Source organism: Oncorhynchus mykiss, chromosome 6, assembly GCF_013265735.2.
Source record: "Oncorhynchus mykiss isolate Arlee chromosome 6, USDA_OmykA_1.1, whole genome shotgun sequence".
Lineage (NCBI taxonomy): Eukaryota > Metazoa > Chordata > Actinopteri > Salmoniformes > Salmonidae > Oncorhynchus > Oncorhynchus mykiss.
Genome location: NC_048570.1, coordinates 76548563 through 76565894, shown reverse-complemented (window position 1 = coordinate 76565894; position 17332 = coordinate 76548563).

The window sequence follows — 17332 nt, the reverse complement described above, 5'->3', positions numbered from 1 at the left end:
GGTGCAGTCCATGAGGAGGAGATGCATTGCAGTACTTAATGCAGCTGGTGGCCACACCAGATACTGACTGGTACTTTTGATTTTGACCCCCACTTTGTTCAGGGACACATTATTCTATTTATGTTAGTTACATGTCTGTGGAACTTGTTCAGTTTATGTCTCAGTTGTTGAATCTTATGTTCATACAAATATTTACAAAAAAATATAAATGTTTATATTTATATGTTAAATTTGCTGAAAATAAACACAGTTGACAGTGAGAATACTTTTTTTTACTGAGTTTATGATTAGTATAATGGTCTGTCATTAGAATAAGTATTCATGTTATTTCCTGCAAGCCACTCTTTAAAGATGTGTTCTTCACAGGCCTCGTTTGTGAATATATGATCAGAACCCTGACAGACAGAGAGCATCTTTAATCTTTCTCTGGCCTTGAAGAATGTCACTGATCTCCTTGTAACTGCAGGGAGCAGGGCTGATCAAATCCACATTGTGTGTGTGTGTGTGTGTGTGTGTGTGTGTGTGTCTGTGTGTCTGTGTGTGTGTGGATCACATCTACTGATTGTTTATGGGGACTTTATTTCACTATGAAATCACCCAGATATTCATAATTGCTTGTCAAAGCCATCTGTTCTGAAGTGTCACAGTGGTTCCTTTGGAGTGGCCTGTTCACATCGCCAGTTGATTGAACGCAAAAAAAAACAGATGTGTGTCAAGAGAGGTCAACTTTCATTTGAAGTAAAGTCAGATACAGCGTTTTCCCCCTTATTTGTGATTCTGGAAGCGTATGTATACACCCCAAATGCTGTCGTGTATTATCTAGGAGTTGGAGTCAGATGTAAGCATTAGGTTTCTGCCTTACAGATATATTTTTGTTTTTATGAGTCTGATCTTTATTTGGTCTGCACGGTGTAAGGATGGTATTCAGAACAAACTCTGACTCATTGTACGTGGAATTTCTACCAACGAATAAGTAAACAACTGTTAACAGAAGCTAATGCTTCTAAGTGGTTGTGTCATACTATGAATCCCTCACATACTGCAGTGCATGCTCTACCTGATAATGGTGTTTAGCCCCTTTGAATCCACAGCACTTAATTTTCCTTCTCTCTCTCTCTCTCTCTCTCTCTCTCTCTCTCTCTCTCTCTCTCTCTCTCTCTGTCAAGTAATGGTAGAAAAGGAAAGGTCACCATGGAGATGACAAAGAAAATCCCTGCTAGAGACAACACTTGAAGCTAGCTGGTGATTCATCAGCTTTAATGCAGTCCATTAGACACGGCTTTTAGTGGACAATGAACAATGGGGAACTAAACTAAGTTTATTTTGCACAGAACATATTTATGTTTTTTTGAGAAGAAGCCATAGTCAGTCAGTGCTGTTTAATGGAGCTTGTGTCCAGAAGGTCATTTCTTTAGCCCACAGAGAAATGGGGCCTGAGACCCTGAGTGAGTGAACTTATTCACTTCACATGTATATCGTCAGAGGTATAACCTACTATATCCTACAGTATCCAGTCAAAGTCAACCTTAAAATGAATCATATTGCTGATCTTACCATTAGGTTTTCGTTAAATGTCATGCCAATGAAACATCTGTAGGACATCGCAAATAGATTATGAGTGAGTAGAAATCCTGAAGGCGGATAAGATTTAGCCTGAGAAAAAGGTCAGGTAGCTGGAGGAAGGCTTGGACATATGGACTAAGATAACTGGATTATTCTGGATAGGAAACACAAGAAGATATGTTGTTTTTGTTACAGGGCAAATCAGTATTTCAAGGTACCATGTTGATATGGTTCACTGTAGGTACGCTGTTATCAATGTTGTCTGTGGTAAAGACTAGTATGTGCTATAGAAATTCTACCTACATAGCATCCATTTTTGCACAACACATACACCCCTATGAGTACATGATGTGAAAAGCAGTATTGTGTTCACTGGGATAATTCTAATCCATTTGTTTTACCCATTGGCTCATGATTATAGCAAGGCGTCCGTGGGCTCATTTGAGGTTTACATTTACTAGGCCCTACTTACACTCTTTACACAGTTGTTTACTATATTATGAGAACAGAGTGGGCATTGTGAATCACGTTGTGTTGTGTTCTAGCTGTTTCTGTTTCTAAGAAGCATGTTGTTGAGCCTGACGTTCTTTAAGGTGAGGGTTGGATTGTGAGTGAGGGGCTGAGGCCGAGGCAGGCAGCTGCTGTGTAATTATGGGAGACCCAGTGAAGTACAATACAAAAGCTACAGTGGCAGGTGTAGCTATTCATCTTTCCACATTTGTTTTGATTGGTGCAGTGTGCAGGGGTAGAGAGAGAGAGAAAGTCCTTTCAAAGCAAATGGAGAAAAATAGGAAAATGTAGTCTAAATGTCATTCATTCAGCACCAGTGCTGAGGTGACCTTAAAGAGAATCATCTCTCCCTTTTGTAAATGCGGACAAGTGGATTCTGCAAAATATCAAATTTGATAAGAAAGGGAGTCCACGTGATGGAGCCTTGTGATGGTGAGCAGAATATGGCTGATATGGGGAGGTGAACTGGTTCTGGACCCTCTCTATGGTTGAACAGTCTGTTCTGTTCTCTGGTCATGACCATCTGAATGTTTTACTATGTTTATTTGCACAAATAGAAGGACAATTTGTACACATTTACAAAACAACAGGAGGCAGAAAAAAGGCGAACATTGTTTCCCCAAGTGTTAGGACATACATTACTGCTACAGGAGCATACTGCATATCACCCTACATCATAAATGACTACGTATGTCAAAGGGTTGTTGTGTTCGATGTGCCTTGAGAGAGTGCTGTCATCTCACTGTATGCCCTGCAATATTAGTTATGATAGAGTTTGATTATGTGATATGATGATTTGGACTTCCTTTTATCACATTATGAAGCCAGTCCTTGAAGGATCTACATGTACATACATTGATTTGTATTAGAATATGCCATGTATTTTGTCTATTCACTGAAAAACAACCTACCCATATGTAACCATCCATATCACGGAGTCAACATTCATAGCTTTCACCATGACAACTGGGCCAACCATCAGGGAACATTACTGAGGCATTTAGATAATGGTTTCCTTGTAGACATCCAAGAGGAGGGAAAACAACCTAATAACAGCTTTACTGCTTCATGTGTCATCATGCCATAGAAACAGCACCGCATGGTCTGTGGAAGGAAAATAAACTACGATGCCTTAATACACTGCAATAGGATTGCAGTCATCATCGTGTTTGTATAACTCCTATTCATGGTTAGGTCTTTGTGCTTGTATATTAACATGTTTAGATTTGTGTTTAGTTTGATAGAATTATGACTAGAGCTGGAAGGCTGAAGGGAGCTGGCTGTATATTAGAGTGCATGTTTGTTTGTTTGTCTGCAGATTCAAGATAACAAGCCTGGGCTTCTCTTCGTGACTGGGCGCTGGCTGCTGGGTCTGACCTCATCTCAGTGAAAATAATTAGAGCTGCTTCTGTGTGTGTGCGCGCGCGTGTGTGTGTGTGTGTGTGTGTGTGTGTGTGTGTGTGTGTGTGTGTGTGTGTGTGTGTGTGTGTGTGTGTGTGTGTGTGTGTGTGTGTGTGTGTGTGTGTGTGTGTGTTCTGAATGCCCCACTCCCAGCTGAAACCCTAAACACAGAGAAGCCACTGTTCTACAACTATTAGTCCTCCTCAATATGTATGTCTCCTCTTCAGGAAAATAATATTAATGGGAGCGCTAAATACAAACCAAGCCTGTGGCCCGTCAACCGATAACTACAAATACAGTGAGATTATTCATAAGAGGGGCATGGATCTGATCGCATGTGAAGGGCCTGAGAGATTTTCTACAAGCTGTAGGTTCCTTAGGGGGCGTGGTTCACGTCCCAAATGGCACCCTATTCCCTTCATAGGTCAATACAGGGCCCATAGGGCTCTTGTCAAAAGTAGTGCACTATATTTGGCTACTACATGATTCCATATGTGTTATTTCATAGTTTTGATGTCCTCACTATTATTCTACGACGTAGAAAATAGTAAAAATAAAGAAAACCCTTGAATGAGTAGTTGTGTCCAAACATTTGACGGGTACTGTATATATTTCTAAATACAAACTAGCTCTGAAATAAGTGAGACTTTACAAATGATCCACTTTTCAACCACTACTGTTCAACCTTCTATTCATCATCTCCAGCACCAAACCAGTGTCTACATGTAAAACAGTGCATTTCTAATTCTATCTGTGGTTCAAAAGATAAAAAGAAACGTCCTAAAAAAAATGCTTCCCTGTGACATCACAGGGTTGGATTAAAAGTAAAAAAAACTGTGATTATCAAAACCTGCAATGACTTTCTAGCCCCAAGGAGGGTATTTTCTTGCCCCCCACATCCCCACGAATCTCATATAATTAGTAAATCACAGTTTTTAAAATGTTTAAACATTAGATGATGTCATAGGGTAAAACTTTTAAATATATATTTTTCTACAAAACGTAGAAATGTGCCGTTTTTGTGCTGGAGATAATGAAAATATGGTGGAGATGCCCTTTAAATTGTTGTGCAACATCATCGGTAAGCTAGAGGCATCGTCTTTCATTTGAATCTCCGCTCTTGTGGGCGGGTACATTGACCCGTTTTTGCACTGACTCTCTTGCACTGACTCTATGCACAAACACTGGACTCACCCACACACTCACACATACTTACACTGACAACCCAACACATACATATACACACATAACATGCGCATGATTACCCCATCTTTGTACCCCACACATACAATTATCTTTAAGGTCCCTCAGTCGAGTAGTGAATTTCAAGCACAGTTTCAGCCACAAAGACCAGGGAGGTTTTCCAATGCCTCGCAAAGAAGAGCACCTATTGGTAGATGGGTAAAAATAAAATAAAAAAGACACTGAATATGCCTTTGAGCAAACCTGCTTTCCAAAAGACACTGGGAGACAAATTCCCTTTTCAGCAGGACAATAACCTAAAACTCAAGGCCAAATCTACACTGTAAGAAGACAGTGAATGTTGCAGAGTGGCTGAGTTACAGTTTTGACATAAATCTTCTTGAAAATCTATGGCAAGACATGAAAATGGTTGTCTATCAATGATCAACAACCAATCTGACAGAGCTTGGAGAAATTTGAAAAAGACTCACAGCTGTAATCGCTGCCAAAGGTGATTCTAACATGCACTGACTCAGGCGGTTGAATACTTATCTAATGACGTCACATTAGTGTTTTATATTGCATTTCTCTTTTAAAACATTTTAGAATTTTTCTTGTATTTTGACATTAGAGTGTTTTGTGTAGACACATTTTTATTTTATTCCAATTTGTAAAAAACTATTTTGGGGAGAAAGTCAAGGGGTGTGAATACTCTCTGAAGGCATTTGTAGCCATGTTATTTTTGACTCGTTATTGTTATTCACTGTGTATTTATTATTCATGTCATTATTTCTATTTTTTATTTTGAATCTTTATTTTTACCTCTGTATCCAACATATCATTTGTTAACTTGTCAAAGTTAATAGGCTATTTACTATATTGTAAAAGCGATATTGAATCGTGGTTGGTTGCCAACGCAACCAAATATCAACATTTGAAGGAGATGTATCTTCTGCTTGGACAGTTCCAACTTAGTCGGGCTGTAATTCCAATTTGTCTATAATAATTCATAATTGATATGTTAGATTGATGTCTCCATCTCAACCTAAAATCTAAGTTAAAGAATAAATCAAACTTAAATCCACTTTAAATAACGTTTAAGTTGATCTTCTTTAACTTAGATTTTTGGTTGAGACGTGAATCTAACATATACATTCTTAAATTCTACATTCAATTTGCCCTCAAACAAAGCTTGAAACCCTAGGCCTTGTTTATTTTGTTAATTGTACATTTTTGTTGATGAATCCTTGAATTGAAACAATAGCTGTTGATTATTTTGAAAATGCTATATAGTCCTATAAGCATCATTGATGATATACATGTATGAGTGGTAAAGTATGGTCGCATTTCAGTTGCTCTATTAATTAAACCTTCCCTTTGGAATGACTTTACAGCAACAGTGAATCTATTTAGTGGAGATCTCTCAACACACATCCTCACGATGGGACGGGGTAATAGTCCGAGACAAATATCAGAGCTAATCAGGGCTGGGCTTGGTTGAAACTCTGGATGGGAGACCAAAGGGATATATAGATCAATCATCCAGTAGGAGGTGCTGCCCAGCCTTTAGTTTTTTTCTGATAGTGGATATAAAACGTTGAAGATCTGATGTCGTTTCAAAGGTACAAAATCAACATATTTATATGTTTTGTCTATGTTGAAAATTGGTAACCATGATGACATAATCCTGTGGTTGAAATTTCACCCTCAAAACAATTGTTTACGTTGATGACTTTTTGCAAATCCAATGTATTTTACACAGAAATTCCACATCACAATCTGTCGATAAATTCTGTTAAAACAATGTTGATTCAACCATTTTGTGCCCAGTGGGCAGTGTGTAGGTGTGTGTGTGTGTGTTGTGATAATCTCTCTGTAGGTTCCTGTTGCTGAGTGCTAACTGTGATCCGAGAGAGAGCGAATGAGAGAGACATGTTTCCCGTGCCAATAAAGCCCTTTGAATTGAATTGAGAGCCAGAAAGAGAGCCAGAGAGATAGAGCCACAGAGAGAGAATGAGAGAGACATGTTTCCCGTGCCAATAAAGCCCTTTGAATTGAATTGAGAGCCAGAAAGAGAGCCAGAGAGATAGAGCCACAGAGAGAGAATGAGAGAGACATGTTTCCCGTGCCAATAAAGCCCTTTGAATTGAATTGAGAGCCAGAAAGAGAGCCAGAGAGATAGAGCCACAGAGAGAGAATGAGAGAGACATGTTTCCCGTGCCAATAAAGCCCTTTGAATTGAATTGAGAGCCAGAAAGAGAGCCAGAGAGATAGAGCCACAGAGAGAGAATGAGAGAGACATGTTTCCCGTGCCAATAAAGCCCTTTGAATTGAATTGAGAGCCAGAAAGAGAGCCAGAGAGATAGAGCCACAGAGAGAGAATGAGAGAGACATGTTTCCCGTGCCAATAAAGCCCTTTGAATTGAATTGAGAGCCAGAAAGAGAGCCAGAGAGATAGAGCCACAGAGAGAGAATGAGAGAGACATGTTTCCCGTGCCAATAAAGCCCTTTGAATTGAATTGAGAGCCAGAAAGAGAGCCAGAGAGATAGAGCCACAGAGAGAGAATGAGAGAGACATGTTTCCCGTGCCAATAAAGCCCTTTGAATTGAATTGAGAGCCAGAAAGAGAGCCAGAGAGATAGAGCCACAGAGAGAGAATGAGAGAGACATGTTTCCCGTGCCAATAAAGCCCTTTGAATTGAATTGAGAGCCAGAAAGAGAGCCAGAGAGATAGAGCCACAGAGAGAGAATGAGAGAGACATGTTTCCCGTGCCAATAAAGCCCTTTGAATTGAATTGAGAGCCAGAAAGAGAGCCAGAGAGATAGAGCCACAGAGAGAGAATGAGAGAGACATGTTTCCCGTGCCAATAAAGCCCTTTGAATTGAATTGAGAGCCAGAAAGAGAGCCAGAGAGATAGAGCCACAGAGAGAGAATGAGAGAGACATGTTTCCCGTGCCAATAAAGCCCTTTGAATTGAATTGAGAGCCAGAAAGAGAGCCAGAGAGATAGAGCCACAGAGAGAGAATGAGAGAGACATGTTTCCCGTGCCAATAAAGCCCTTTGAATTGAATTGAGAGCCAGAAAGAGAGCCAGAGAGATAGAGCCACAGAGAGAGAATGAGAGAGACATGTTTCCCGTGCCAATAAAGCCCTTTGAATTGAATTGAGAGCCAGAAAGAGAGCCAGAGAGATAGAGCCACAGAGAGAGAATGAGAGAGACATGTTTCCCGTGCCAATAAAGCCCTTTGAATTGAATTGAGAGCCAGAAAGAGAGCCAGAGAGATAGAGCCACAGAGAGAGAATGAGAGAGACATGTTTCCCGTGCCAATAAAGCCCTTTGAATTGAATTGAGAGCCAGAAAGAGAGCCAGAGAGATAGAGCCACAGAGAGAGAATGAGAGAGACATGTTTCCCGTGCCAATAAAGCCCTTTGAATTGAATTGAGAGCCAGAAAGAGAGCCAGAGAGATAGAGCCACAGAGAGAGAATGAGAGAGACATGTTTCCCGTGCCAATAAAGCCCTTTGAATTGAATTGAGAGCCAGAAAGAGAGCCAGAGAGATAGAGCCACAGAGAGAGAATGAGAGAGACATGTTTCCCGTGCCAATAAAGCCCTTTGAATTGAATTGAGAGCCAGAAAGAGAGCCAGAGAGATAGAGCCACAGAGAGAGAATGAGAGAGACATGTTTCCCGTGCCAATAAAGCCCTTTGAATTGAATTGAGAGCCAGAAAGAGAGCCAGAGAGATAGAGCCACAGAGAGAGAATGAGAGAGACATGTTTCCCGTGCCAATAAAGCCCTTTGAATTGAATTGAGAGCCAGAAAGAGAGCCAGAGAGATAGAGCCACAGAGAGAGAATGAGAGAGACATGTTTCCCGTGCCAATAAAGCCCTTTGAATTGAATTGAGAGCCAGAAAGAGAGCCAGAGAGATAGAGCCACAGAGAGAGAATGAGAGAGACATGTTTCCCGTGCCAATAAAGCCCTTTGAATTGAATTGAGAGCCAGAAAGAGAGCCAGAGAGATAGAGCCACAGAGAGAGAATGAGAGAGACATGTTTCCCGTGCCAATAAAGCCCTTTGAATTGAATTGAGAGCCAGAAAGAGAGCCAGAGAGATAGAGCCACAGAGAGAGAATGAGAGAGACATGTTTCCCGTGCCAATAAAGCCCTTTGAATTGAATTGAGAGCCAGAAAGAGAGCCAGAGAGATAGAGCCACAGAGAGAGAATGAGAGAGACATGTTTCCCGTGCCAATAAAGCCCTTTGAATTGAATTGAGAGCCAGAAAGAGAGCCAGAGAGATAGAGCCACAGAGAGAGAATGAGAGAGACATGTTTCCCGTGCCAATAAAGCCCTTTGAATTGAATTGAGAGCCAGAAAGAGAGCCAGAGAGATAGAGCCACAGAGAGAGAATGAGAGAGACATGTTTCCCGTGCCAATAAAGCCCTTTGAATTGAATTGAGAGCCAGAAAGAGAGCCAGAGAGATAGAGCCACAGAGAGAGAATGAGAGAGACATGTTTCCCGTGCCAATAAAGCCCTTTGAATTGAATTGAGAGCCAGAAAGAGAGCCAGAGAGATAGAGCCACAGAGAGAGAATGAGAGAGACATGTTTCCCGTGCCAATAAAGCCCTTTGAATTGAATTGAGAGCCAGAAAGAGAGCCAGAGAGATAGAGCCACAGAGAGAGAATGAGAGAGACATGTTTCCCGTGCCAATAAAGCCCTTTGAATTGAATTGAGAGCCAGAAAGAGAGCCAGAGAGATAGAGCCACAGAGAGAGAATGAGAGAGACATGTTTCCCGTGCCAATAAAGCCCTTTGAATTGAATTGAGAGCCAGAAAGAGAGCCAGAGAGATAGAGCCACAGAGAGAGAATGAGAGAGACATGTTTCCCGTGCCAATAAAGCCCTTTGAATTGAATTGAGAGCCAGAAAGAGAGCCACAGAGATAGAGCCACAGAGAGAGAATGAGAGAGACATGTTTCCCGTGCCAATAAAGCCCTTTGAATTGAATTGAGAGCCAGAAAGAGAGCCAGAGAGATAGAGCCACAGAGAGAGAATGAGAGAGACATGTTTCCCGTGCCAATAAAGCCCTTTGAATTGAATTGAGAGCCAGAAAGAGAGCCAGAGAGATAGAGCCACAGAGAGAGAATGAGAGAGACATGTTTCCCGTGCCAATAAAGCCCTTTGAATTGAATTGAGAGCCAGAAAGAGAGCCAGAGAGATAGAGCCACAGAGAGAGAATGAGAGAGACATGTTTCCCGTGCCAATAAAGCCCTTTGAATTGAATTGAGAGCCAGAAAGAGAGCCAGAGAGATAGAGCCACAGAGAGAGAATGAGAGAGACATGTTTCCCGTGCCAATAAAGCCCTTTGAATTGAATTGAGAGCCAGAAAGAGAGCCAGAGAGATAGAGCCACAGAGAGAGAATGAGAGAGACATGTTTCCCGTGCCAATAAAGCCCTTTGAATTGAATTGAGAGCCAGAAAGAGAGCCAGAGAGATAGAGCCACAGAGAGAGAATGAGAGAGACATGTTTCCCGTGCCAATAAAGCCCTTTGAATTGAATTGAGAGCCAGAAAGAGAGCCAGAGAGATAGAGCCACAGAGAGAGAATGAGAGAGACATGTTTCCCGTGCCAATAAAGCCCTTTGAATTGAATTGAGAGCCAGAAAGAGAGCCAGAGAGATAGAGCCACAGAGAGAGAATGAGAGAGACATGTTTCCCGTGCCAATAAAGCCCTTTGAATTGAATTGAGAGCCAGAAAGAGAGCCAGAGAGATAGAGCCACAGAGAGAGAATGAGAGAGACATGTTTCCCGTGCCAATAAAGCCCTTTGAATTGAATTGAGAGCCAGAAAGAGAGCCAGAGAGATAGAGCCACAGAGAGAGAATGAGAGAGACATGTTTCCCGTGCCAATAAAGCCCTTTGAATTGAATTGAGAGCCAGAAAGAGAGCCAGAGAGATAGAGCCACAGAGAGAGAATGAGAGAGACATGTTTCCCGTGCCAATAAAGCCCTTTGAATTGAATTGAGAGCCAGAAAGAGAGCCAGAGAGATAGAGCCACAGAGAGAGAATGAGAGAGACATGTTTCCCGTGCCAATAAAGCCCTTTGAATTGAATTGAGAGCCAGAAAGAGAGCCAGAGAGATAGAGCCACAGAGAGAGAATGAGAGAGACATGTTTCCCGTGCCAATAAAGCCCTTTGAATTGAATTGAGAGCCAGAAAGAGAGCCAGAGAGATAGAGCCACAGAGAGAGAATGAGAGAGACATGTTTCCCGTGCCAATAAAGCCCTTTGAATTGAATTGAGAGCCAGAAAGAGAGCCAGAGAGATAGAGCCACAGAGAGAGAATGAGAGAGACATGTTTCCCGTGCCAATAAAGCCCTTTGAATTGAATTGAGAGCCAGAAAGAGAGCCAGAGAGATAGAGCCACAGAGAGAGAATGAGAGAGACATGTTTCCCGTGCCAATAAAGCCCTTTGAATTGAATTGAGAGCCAGAAAGAGAGCCAGAGAGATAGAGCCACAGAGAGAGAATGAGAGAGACATGTTTCCCGTGCCAATAAAGCCCTTTGAATTGAATTGAGAGCCAGAAAGAGAGCCAGAGAGATAGAGCCACAGAGAGAGAATGAGAGAGACATGTTTCCCGTGCCAATAAAGCCCTTTGAATTGAATTGAGAGCCAGAAAGAGAGCCAGAGAGATAGAGCCACAGAGAGAGAATGAGAGAGACATGTTTCCCGTGCCAATAAAGCCCTTTGAATTGAATTGAGAGCCAGAAAGAGAGCCAGAGAGATAGAGCCACAGAGAGAGAATGAGAGAGACATGTTTCCCGTGCCAATAAAGCCCTTTGAATTGAATTGAGAGCCAGAAAGAGAGCCAGAGAGATAGAGCCACAGAGAGAGAATGAGAGAGACATGTTTCCCGTGCCAATAAAGCCCTTTGAATTGAATTGAGAGCCAGAAAGAGAGCCAGAGAGATAGAGCCACAGAGAGAGAATGAGAGAGACATGTTTCCCGTGCCAATAAAGCCCTTTGAATTGAATTGAGAGCCAGAAAGAGAGCCAGAGAGATAGAGCCACAGAGAGAGAATGAGAGAGACATGTTTCCCGTGCCAATAAAGCCCTTTGAATTGAATTGAGAGCCAGAAAGAGAGCCAGAGAGATAGAGCCACAGAGAGAGAATGAGAGAGACATGTTTCCCGTGCCAATAAAGCCCTTTGAATTGAATTGAGAGCCAGAAAGAGAGCCAGAGAGATAGAGCCACAGAGAGAGAATGAGAGAGACATGTTTCCCGTGCCAATAAAGCCCTTTGAATTGAATTGAGAGCCAGAAAGAGAGCCAGAGAGATAGAGCCACAGAGAGAGAATGAGAGAGACATGTTTCCCGTGCCAATAAAGCCCTTTGAATTGAATTGAGAGCCAGAAAGAGAGCCAGAGAGATAGAGCCACAGAGAGAGAATGAGAGAGACATGTTTCCCGTGCCAATAAAGCCCTTTGAATTGAATTGAGAGCCAGAAAGAGAGCCAGAGAGATAGAGCCACAGAGAGAGAATGAGAGAGACATGTTTCCCGTGCCAATAAAGCCCTTTGAATTGAATTGAGAGCCAGAAAGAGAGCCAGAGAGATAGAGCCACAGAGAGAGAATGAGAGAGACATGTTTCCCGTGCCAATAAAGCCCTTTGAATTGAATTGAGAGCCAGAAAGAGAGCCAGAGAGATAGAGCCACAGAGAGAGAATGAGAGAGACATGTTTCCCGTGCCAATAAAGCCCTTTGAATTGAATTGAGAGCCAGAAAGAGAGCCAGAGAGATAGAGCCACAGAGAGAGAATGAGAGAGACATGTTTCCCGTGCCAATAAAGCCCTTTGAATTGAATTGAGAGCCAGAAAGAGAGCCAGAGAGATAGAGCCACAGAGAGAGAATGAGAGAGACATGTTTCCCGTGCCAATAAAGCCCTTTGAATTGAATTGAGAGCCAGAAAGAGAGCCAGAGAGATAGAGCCACAGAGAGAGAATGAGAGAGAGGGAAATATACTACCATTCAAAAGTTTGGGGTCACTTAGAAATGTCCTTGTTTTGAAAGAAAAGCACATTTGTTGTCCATTAAAATAACATCAAATTGATCAGAAATACAGTGTAGACATTGTTAATGTTGTAAATAGATATTGTAGCTGGAAACAGCTGATTTTTAATGGAATATCTACTTACATAGGTGTACAAAGGCCCATTATCAGCAACCATCAATCCTGTGTTCCAATTTTTTCTGCTAATCCAATTTTATAATTTTAAAAGGCTAATTGACCATTAGAAAACCCTTTTGAGATTATGTTAGCACAGCTGAAAACTGTTATGCTGATTGAAGAAGCAATAAAACTGTTCTTCTTTAGACTAGTTGAGTATCTGGAGCATCAGCATTTGTGGGTTTCGATTACAGACTCAAAATGGCCAGAAGTAAAGAACTTTCTTCTGAAACTCATCAGTCTATTCTTATTCTGAGAAATGAAGGCTATTCCATGCGAGAAATTGCCAAATAACTGAAGATCTCATACAACGCTGTGTACTACTCCCTTCACAGAAGAGCGCAAACTGGCTCTAACCAGAACAGAAAGAGGAGTGGGAGGCCCCGGTGCACAACTGAACAAGAGGACAAGTATATTAGAGTGTCTAGTTTGAGAAACAGACGCATCACAAGTCCTCAACATGCAGCTTCATTAAATAGTACCCGCAAAACACCAGTCTCAACGTCAACAGTGACGAGGCGACTCCGGGATGCTGGCCTTCTAGGCAGAGTTCCTCTGCCCAGTGTCTGTATTCTTTTGCCTATATGAATCTTTTAATTTTATTGGCCAGTCTGAGATATGGCTTTTTCTTTGCAACTCTGCCTAGAAGGCCAGCATCCCGGAGTCGCCTCTTCACTGTTGACGTTGAGACTGGTGTTTTGAGTGTAATATTTAATGAAGGATATTTATAAATGACCCCAAACTTTTGAATGGTGGTGTGTATATATATACAGTATATATACACACATACATTATATATATATATATATCTCACTCTTTGCATTTCTCTCTAGCTCTGTATCAATCTCTCAGCCCAGAGATCACAGTTAGCACTCAGCAAGGTCTCTCTCTTTTTCTCTCTCTCTCTCTCTCTCTCTCTGTGTATATATATATATATATATATATATATATATATATATATATTTATATTATATATATATATATACAGAGAGAGAGTGAGAGAGAAAAAGAGAGAGACCTTGCTGAGTGCTAACTGTGATCTCTGGGCTGAGAGATTGATACAGAGCTAGAGAGAAATGCAAAGAGTGAGAGGCTGCAATAGCAGTCTGAAGCTGAAAGAGAGAGAGAGGCAGTAATAGCAGCCTGAAGCTAGCTCTCACAGCCATTCCCACCCCTAATTGCATAACCATCATTAAAATGCTAATTCATAGTGTTAAAGGGGCAATTAAAAGGGTAATTAAAAATGCTTTGTTCCACTCCTCTACCTGTGTGAACAGCGTGGCCATTACTGTGCTCCTTCTGATCTGGATTATTTACATTGTGCCTACAGACTAATCCCTTCATCAAGGTTCAACTGAGAGCCAGGGCAGTGGTAGTGTGGAGGGAATCATTATAATCAGAGAGGTGCTAGAACAGGATGTGATGTCATCTCAGCTGTATTTACTGTAGTGCTCTTATTATGACACTAACATGAAAGGGGATATGATCTGATGTACTCTATGCAGCAATTTAAAGGGTGGCTTGTATTTTTCTGCTGCTCATTTAGAAAAATTAGATTTTGATCTTGGGGGTGGGGTTTGATTTTTTTATTTTATGTATTTTACTTAACCTTTATTTAACTAGGCGAGTTAGTTAAGAACAAATTCTTATTTTACAATGATGGCCTACTCCGGCCAAACCCTCCCCTAACCCAGACAACACTGGACCAATTGTGCGCCGCTCTATGGATGTGGTTGTGTTATGTTCGCATATCGTACCCTGGCAGTTACTGTTGTTTGTCCATCTTGAGGCACAGCAGCAACAACATAGCCACTTGACTACCACTACCTCAAAATAGTCAGAATCAATCTAAGATACTGCAATTGTTCATCTAGCTGGTGTTAAGTGCAATATTTCTCCAGTAAAAAAATGTGCATGAAAAAGTCAGTGCACTGCAGACAGTATAAAGCGAGTCAACTGTTTCTGGCTGCGCTCAGAACTGATTTCTGAGATCTTGTCTACAACTTCATCATCAGCAAGCTGTCAAACTATGGTAAATAAAGCACAAGCTGTTTCATAGAGAATCATGTTACAAAGGTTGTGGCCGGACACAAGATTCTTGTGAATGGGTTTTGAATTTTGGAATATTGACAAGTGGCAGTTAGGATGCAAGTGTGAATCGTCTAATTCTCATTTTGCCCTAAACAGTGGCAGACTGTGGTCTCTATCAAACACGTAAGCAAGTGGTCACTCCATAAGGTTTCCCCTATTATGAGATGGTTATTTGTAACATCTGTCAATGGTACAGGGTCGGGTGGGTTGCCGACATCGCCGCTGACCCCTGGCGCCAGTTTACGTGAGCCGATCCCTACCCTGGCGACGCAACGCGGTGTACATGCCTATGATTAAGAAAATATGGAAAAAAGACAAGGAAAAAAAATAAAACAAATAATAAGAATTAATAATAAAAATAGTTTAGTCCCCCAAATGTTTGGGGGTGGAGGTGGGTTGAAAAAAAAAGAAGTCTTGGGAGCCTAGTGTTCCTTCAACATAACATTGGCGATGTGTTGTCTCATGTAAACAAGTCAGAGTCCGAGGCACTGCCTAATAGACAGGTCTGTCTCACTGTCTGGAGGCTACGATTGGATAGAGCACAGTCAGCGCAGCTGTTCATCTAGTGTTAGTGGGCAAGTGGGCATGATTGTAATCCAAACCCAACCCTCAGGTAAGGCGTGACAACCTCAGTTACACAAATCTCACAAAAACATACTGCCTTTATCATCAAAATGATTCTTCCTACACTTTTTTGTAAACGTTGGCACTGGAATAAATGTTTCTGACTAATATTGATGCCACGTGCCGTTTTCAATCAGAGAAGTCGTTTTTTGCATTAATTTGCTATTTAATAAGCCACAGTCATACAGACTGAAGATATACACTGAGTGTACAAAACATTAATATTGAGTTCCAGCCTCTTTTGCCCTCAGAACAGCCTCAATTCATTGGGACATGGACTCCACAAGGTGTTGAAAGCGTTCCGCAGGGATGATGACCCATGTTGACTCCAATGCTTCCCACAGTTGTGTTAAGTTGGCTGGATGTCCTTTGGGTGGTGGACCATTCTTGATACACACGGAAAAGTGTTGAGCATAAAAAACAGCAGTGTTGCAGTTCTTGACACAAACTGGTGCGCCTGGCACCTACTACCATACCTCTTTCAAAGAAACTTAAATATTTTGTATTGTACAATCCATGTCTAAATTGTCTCAAGGTTTAAAAATCCTTATTTAACCTCTTCCCCTTCATCTACACGTATTGAAGTGGATTTAATAAGTGACATCAATAACAGATCATAGCTTTCACCTGGATTCAACTGTTCAGTCTATGTCATGGAAATACTTAATGTTTTGTACACACAGTGTATAGTAGGTTTCATGTTTATAGTGTCTTTGGCTCGGCCAGAAGAACATGGTTTCAGTTTCACCAAGCAATTGTTTTATAAAACCCACATCTTTCAAGATTCTTCCAACGTTAGTTACAGTATAATGACAATCCAACATCTTCAGATGTCTTCCAACAATAGTGTATAATAACAATTCAGCATCTTCAAAACCAGAGAAGACCAGATTTGAACTGGAACACACTGATGTTCAACACAATTGCATTTTGGCGTAGAAGCAGAAAATCAGCTGTGGCACCAGCTAATGTAAATAGTTAGTGTTTGTGTGTACAGTGTACTGCAGCTGCCAGGATTCCCATCTGGGATTATTATTATTATTTTATTTTTTTACCCCTTTTTCTCCCCAATTTCGTGGTATCCAATTGTTGTAGTAGCTACTATATTGTCTCATCGCTACAACTCCCGTACGGGCTCGGGAGAGACGAAGGTTGAAAGTCATGCGTCCTCCGATACACAACCCAACCAAGTATTCTATAAAAAAAGTCTGTATTTATCCATTAAAAAGTCCACTGTTGATCATGACACTGTTGATGAACATTAGCTGCAGATGAGAGACGACCAGCAACTAGAATGAGAAATGATGGATTCCCTCCAGCTTGCTAGCTGCCGATGCTGCAGGCCAACTTGCTTTCAGGGCTGGTGAAGTGTCAGTGGTTTAATTTTATAGTGTGTAGTTTTCCCTGATTTCCCTCAGGAACGGAGCGCTGCCGGTAGAATGGAGAAACATCTGCTGCCACTCAGAGAGATACATATAAAAACCATCATTTCCATCAGCGTTGCTACAGCAGAGTGAGGACAGAGAGCCAAGCAGCACATTAGAATGCCTGCCTGTCTCCTGTCTCTGTCTGATGCTGACTCCTGGGGATAGGCAGGAATGAAACCCATTAAATGATCCTGTGTTGCCAGAACCCAGAGGCAATGCGGGATAAGGTAGCCTATCTCACAAACCAGTGTACAGTAGTTTATGAAGTCTACAGATTATATGTCATGATCTTATTAACGTATGCCGTATTACCTT